Raw genomic sequence first — 6,847 nt, forward strand, 5'->3', positions numbered from 1 at the left:
AACACAGCAGGCCAAGCAGCATCATAGGAGCAGAAAGGCTGATGTTTTGGGCCTAGACTCTTCGTCAGAAGGGTCTAGGCCCAAAACGTCAGCCTTTCTGCTCCTATGATGCTGCTTAGCCTGCTGTGTTCATCCAGCTGTGCACCATTTATCTTGTTATGGTCATTAACCTGACACTAAAAAGGAAAACATTAATGTATGGCATGATTCATGCTGTATTTAATAAATTAAGAAATGACTATACAGAAATAAACCTGTTATAACACAATAAGACCATACGACGTAGTAGGCTGTTCAGCCCATCGAGTCTGCTCTATCATTCAATGAGACCATGGCTGATCTGATAATCCTAAACTCTACTTTCTCGCCTTTCCCATTTGATTTCCTTCCAGTGCCCCACAGCAGGACGGGAGAAGAGTAGGAAGGCAGCCAGCCCAGTTTGCGTTGGGGGCAGTCACAAGTCCCACAGCAGGGTGGGAGGGGGAATAAAAAGATGGATACAAAGTCTACACTGTGGAGGTAGAAATGCACACCGGGAACTATGGAAGGTAGGAAGGAAAGAAACCTTAAAACTGGTTAGTCAGTCAGAACCGGTCTGAGCAAAATGTTCAAGAAGGAGAAAGTCCAAGGGACAAGTTCCCTCACATCTCGGCTGGACAGTAGGATGCTGTCCCCACCACTTTAGCGAGACTGAAACATTCTGTGCCAACAGCCTGTGAACCATCCCCAATTGTCATGGTTGTATATTTTCTTTGTCCACCTAACTAACATGTCACCAGTTTAATTGGCTTTATATTTCGGAAGCTGTGAGAAGCAGCAGTCTTTAATTGAGGTTATCATGTCACTGGCCAATTCGAAAATGCAACTTGTAGATAGTTCAATGGAAAAGTAAGGATCATCGTCAACAGGAGCTGTACTGTAAATTGTAGAAATATGCGATGTTAATTATGCGTGTGTCCTTGATAGACTTTCAAAAGAGGTTATGAAAGGAACAACTGAGTTAGAAACTATCCATAATAAGTTAGCCTACAGTGCCCATTTGTGTGCTTTACAGTTGAATAAAGAAAATAAAAAGCTGTGGGAATTGGTAAAAGAGCTGCAGGGTAAAAATGATTACCTACTGGAAAGCACTGTACTTCATACCAGGAAAAGGCTGCGAGCCGATCCAACATTGCAACGGGTGAAAGTGGATATTGGTTTTGAAACTGATGGCAAAATGGACTTCTCCTCTGATATAGAAAAATATCAAAACATATTTGACAGAAATCTGTGAACAGACAGCAGCTGAGGCTGTTATCTTGCAGAACCTTGAGAATATTGTTCATGTTTTCCCACTGTCTCATCTCTGTGTAGTGAGACAAAGCTGGTGTGTAATGCCACCCATGAGCCAGTAGGGATGGACAAAGGAATAGGACCCTTCGGCACAGTTAGAGGTGAGGTTGACAAATTGCTTTCCCCCAGTGAAGTTAAAGAAAGAAACCCTCTGTGAAAATTGGATTGTATTCACAGAGAATTACCACGGCAGTTACAAGGAGAACATTCCTTACATTTGACTGAGATCAGTACTCAAACAAGGTGTAGTCCAAAAGCACCATTGTTTCAAAACTTTCAAATCATTGAAAACTTCTAAAAGTTTTTTTTTCGAGCTGGTGCAGAAAAGATGTTGTGGAAAAAAATGGTTCAGTCATTTATATAAATGATTTGGATGTGAACAGAGGAGGTATGGTTAGGGAGTTTGCAGATGACACCAAAATTAGAGGTGTAGTGGACAGTGAAGATGATTACCTCAAAGTACAATGATCAGATGGGCCAATGGGCCAAGGTGTGGCAGATGGAGTTTCATTTAGATGAATGTGAGGTGCTGCATTTTGGAAAGGCAAATCAGGGAAGGACTTATACACTTAATAGTAAGCTCCTGTGGGGTGTTGCTGAACAAAGAGACCTAGGATTGCAGGTTCATAGTTCCCTGAAAGTGGAGTCGCAGGGAGATAGGATGGTGAAGAAGCTTCGTACACTTGCCTTTATTGGTCAATGCATTGAGTATAGGAGTTGGGAGGTCATATTGTGGCTGTACAGGACATTGGTTAGGCCACTTTTGAAATACTGCGTGTCATTTTCGTCTCTGCTATAGGAAGGTTGTTGTGAAACTTGAAAGGATTCAGAAAAGTTTTACAAGGATGTTGTAAGGGTTGGAGGGTGAAGCTGAATAGACTGAGGCTATTTTCCCTGGAGGATCGGAGGCTGAGGGTTGACCTTGTAGAGGTTTATTAAAAACATGGGCATGGATAGGGTGATTATCCAAAGTCTTTTCCCCAGGGTAGGGGAGTCCAAAACTAGAGGGCATAGGCTTAAGGTGAAAGGGGAAAGATTTAAAAGGGACCTAAGGGGCATCTTTTTCACGCAGAAGGTGGTGCGTGTATGGAATGAACTGCCAGAGGAAGTGGTAGAGGCTGGTACAATTACAACATTTAAAAGACATCTGGATGGGTACATGCATAGGAAGGGTTTAGAGGGATATGGGCCTAATGCTGGCAAATGGGACTAGATTAATTTAGGATATCTGGTCAGCATGGACGAGTGGGACTGAAGGGTCTATTTCCATGCTGTACAACTCTATGACTCTAGCTTGTTCACAAATAATAGATAAACCTTTTTGGAAGACATCCAATTTGAACTCTTAATTTGGAATGAGCAATGTTTTATCCAAATACTTTCTAAGAAAATGTTTTCAAAAGCAAAAACAGAAATTGCTGGAACTGGTTCTGAGGACGGATCACTCAACCCAAAACGTTAACTCTGCTTTCTCTCTCCACAGATGCTGCCAGACCTGCTGAGCTTTTCCAGCAATTTCTATATCTGTTTCTGATGTCTAGCACCTAAAGTTCTTTTGGTCTTTATTTAGAAAGTGTTTTATTTAAGACAATAGAAATTTAAAGTGCCAGTTTGAGATCATTAAAAGATTTTGTGACAGTTTTTTTAAACTGAATGTGTGAAAGTATGATATGACATCACCTGATGACTTGGGCTCTGCCACTTCTGTGACCAGCAGAATTAATTCTTCCTAGGAGCTGGCAGATTTGAATTTTCTCACACCCATTCCTTGTGGTGAGATCTGGGTATTATTATCCCACTGGGATTCTTCCAGTGCCAGTGGTTTTGTTTTCGCACAGGTTTCAAGAACACAGCACAGGAGCTGGAATTCTTGCTGAGGCAAAGTCTTTGAAATCAGGAATATAGTCACTGGAGCCCCCAATATAAGAGGACCATTTCAAACCACAAAGTTTGGATGTAATTGTTTCTGAAATTGAGATTCGTGAAATTACTTGATACAAGTAACTAGTTAAAAAAAACTGGGAAATTCAATTGAATGTTAAAGGGTAAATAAAGTTAAATCTTAATTTGAAACATTTTTATTTATTCATTCACTGGCTAGCCAACATTTATTGCTCATCCCTAATTGTTAAGCGTCAACCACATTGCTGCAGTTGCTAAGGATGGCAGATTTCCTTCCCTGAAGGACATCAGTGAACCAGTTGGGTTCTTTTCCCCTGACAATTGACAATGGATTTCAGTTGACTCCTAATTCCAGATTTTCTTTTTAGTTGAATTCAAATTCCATCGTCTTCTGTGCAGGATTTGAACCCAGATCCCTATCTGGCCTTTGGATTAATAGTCTAGCAATAATACCACTAGACCATTGATTCCCCAGGTTTGTATCAGGAAAAATTGGGATAGATTGTTTTGGAAGAAATTAATTGAAACCTGTTAACCCTCAATACTACAGGGTCTCTACACAGAAGAAACTTGAGTCAGTTGTTGTCAATTTTGAATTTGGAATAATTTTGGAAGAAAGAAAGCCAAGTATAATACAGGAAGTTACATTTAAGAAAACAGTATATAGTTTTTTGCAATAAAGACCAAACAAGTAAAATTTGGTAATGCTTGAAACCATACTGTTTGTTTATCTCTTAAAACTATTGTGAAAATGTTCTTTATATTGTTGTTAGTAAGGTACCTCCTGAGTTCCTGAATCAGCTATAATGGTAATTAATGGGGCCATATTTAGAATAAAAGAATAGGAAAAATGTGACAGAGCATCAAATGGAAATGGAAATGAATTACCTTGGGTATTGTTAAATCCTTTATTCATTCACAGGATGAGGGCATCGCTGGCTAGGCAGCATTTATTGCCCATCCCTAATTGCCCAGAGGACAGTTAAGAGTCAACCACATTGCTGTGGGTCTGGAGTCACATGTAGGCCAGACCAGGTAAGGACATTAGTGAACGAAATGGGTTTTTCTGACAATCGACAATGGATTCATGGTCATCATTAGACTCTTAATTCTAGATATTTATTGAATTCAAATTCCACCATCTGCCACAGCGGGATTCGAACCTGTGTCCCCAGGACACTATCCGGGTCCCTGGATTAACAGTCCAGTGATAATGCCACTAGGCCATCACCTCCCAAATTCTTGGGATCACAGTGAAAATTTAAACAGGGGTAATGAGGGTGATGGAAAATTATGACAAGGCTTAGCAGAATACCAAACCATGTCTCATTCTCACAGCATTCCCTGGCAAATTCTGACTGAATTCTTTAAACACCATGCAATGCGTAATGCAGCAGCAGGCGTACATATCCAATGTAAAATGAGTGTAGATAGAATTTAGATAATTAATAGTTTTCTCTTTGGGATATGTGAGCCCTGTAAGTTTTCTTTTAAGTGAACTAAATTAGCTGATTTGGTCACCGCTGCAACAGGCAAGAAGGATACACAGGTACTGTCTAGTGACTTCTGATCTTTCAAAAAGATCACCTGAAAGTCAAGAGTGCATGGCATGATCTTGGAAATCTGATGTAAGTGTGCAGTGGTAGTTGTTATCTCTGAAGTGACTAACATGCATTAATGAAAATACACTGGAGAACAGACATCAGACATGTACATTTACTTGACAAAATGATTAGTGTGGCCTGGAAAAGCACAAAATCATAGCTTAAATGATAATGCACTGACACATAATCCATAGAAAAATTGACTTTTGGTATTGGTGAGGAGATAAAAATTACAATGGGAGACAAAGAGGGAAAAATACTGAAGAAATATTCAGAAGATTGGTAAAAATGAAGGAAATGCTGAAGAATCATTTAAGTCCATGCGTAACTTGTCACCAGTTAAACATTAGACAGTCTTAAACTTTATAGTGTCTATAATCAGCTTACCATTATTGAACAATATATATGTACTTATGTGAGGCCTTGATCATATGTTTTGAAGGTATTAAGGATTGAATGTAGTGCTACGATCAAACATGATATCTTCAAAATGTATCATTCAGGGTTACGTTAAGGATTAATTACACATGACAATGAGCAATTGAAATAAAGTGGGAAAGTAGGCAGCAAGGTTGGCAAAACAGGCATTAATGCCTGGATCAATGCTATAAGATGTAGGCCAGCTTGGCACCTCGGCCAGGGGCTAAAGCAGAGAGTTGTTGGAGTTGCCCATGGTTGTGGGTAACATAAAATAGCTGACCATGGTTTTTCGCTGACATACGACAGCTGAGGAGAATTGCTCAGTGATGAGGAGTAATTTCCTCTGTCAGAGGGTAGTCATTCTGTGGAGTTCTTTTTCTCAGAGAGCTGTCAAGGCTGGACTTTTAAGTATATTCAAGGCTGAAATAGATTTTTAATCAGTAAGGGAATCAAGTTTTATGGCGAAAGGACAAGAAAGTGGAATTGAATCTGATCTGACTCTTCTTCAAAACTATTCTTGTCATTGTTTCTGGAGAAGAATCTTCTGAAGAAGAGACTTGAAGCGTTAACTCTATTTCTGTCTCGCCAGATGCTGCCAGACCTGCTGAGTTTCTGCAACAGTTTCTGTTTTTATGACTCCATCCCTTTTCCCTTCTTCAACTGGACCCTCAGCTGTCCACCTACCCATGAAATAGTCAGCTCTGAAGGAGTAACAATGCTCAGGTCAGTCTTGCCCCGGGGTCAATGTGATGTGTGGATGGAATCAGTGGAGAGTGTCCAACATCCAGCACAAAACCAAAACATGTCCAGAGCCATGGAAATATTGTTTCTGTTAAAAACCCAACTATTAAAATGATCTTCGGTTGACATTTCACCTTGGATCCTCCATAGACCCAAGCTTGTCCAAAACCGTCCATTTTTCAACCCAGACCTGTTCACTCTGTGCCTTTTAGTGGCACCGAGTCTATCAACACTGCAATTCCAAAAGCCTTCACCCTTCTTTTGAAATCCCGGGCGATGGGTCAAGAAGGTGGTCAGAAGGATGAAGGATGGGGGAAAGGTGTGGAGAGGATAGAGGGAAAGGATTCGGGAGCAGATGGGGGTTGGTGAGAGAATAGGGGAGAAGTCTGGGGAGAGGATGGGATTGGGAAGGGTCGTGAGAGGATGGGGTTTAGAAGGTAACAACTACCACTGTATACTTACATCGGATTCCCAAGACCATGCCATGCACTCTTGAGGAGAAATACAATAGAAATTTACTGTCACATATACTGTTACATGAAAAATAGTGAAAAATTTTAAAAGTCGCCCCACCACGGCGCCAACATCAATGACAGATCATTCACCAAAGTTTAAAAAAAAGTAAATTAAGACAAAGTTCATCACAGTTCAGTTAACAGCTGTTGAGCTCAGGGAAAACCGATTCAGGAACGATGGAACGCCCTGAAGATGCAGCCAGGACGAGACTGTCATGCTGGATACTAGGCCGGAAGCCTCCTCCAAAGAAGACCGCCGCGCTGGGCCGAGACCAACACTTTTGGACGAGACCGCCACGCCAGGCCGTTGGAATACCTAGCCAAAGAAGGCTT

This window comes from Rhincodon typus, chromosome 37, assembly GCF_021869965.1.
Source record: "Rhincodon typus isolate 14 chromosome 37, sRhiTyp1.1, whole genome shotgun sequence".
Taxonomy (NCBI): domain Eukaryota; kingdom Metazoa; phylum Chordata; class Chondrichthyes; order Orectolobiformes; family Rhincodontidae; genus Rhincodon; species Rhincodon typus.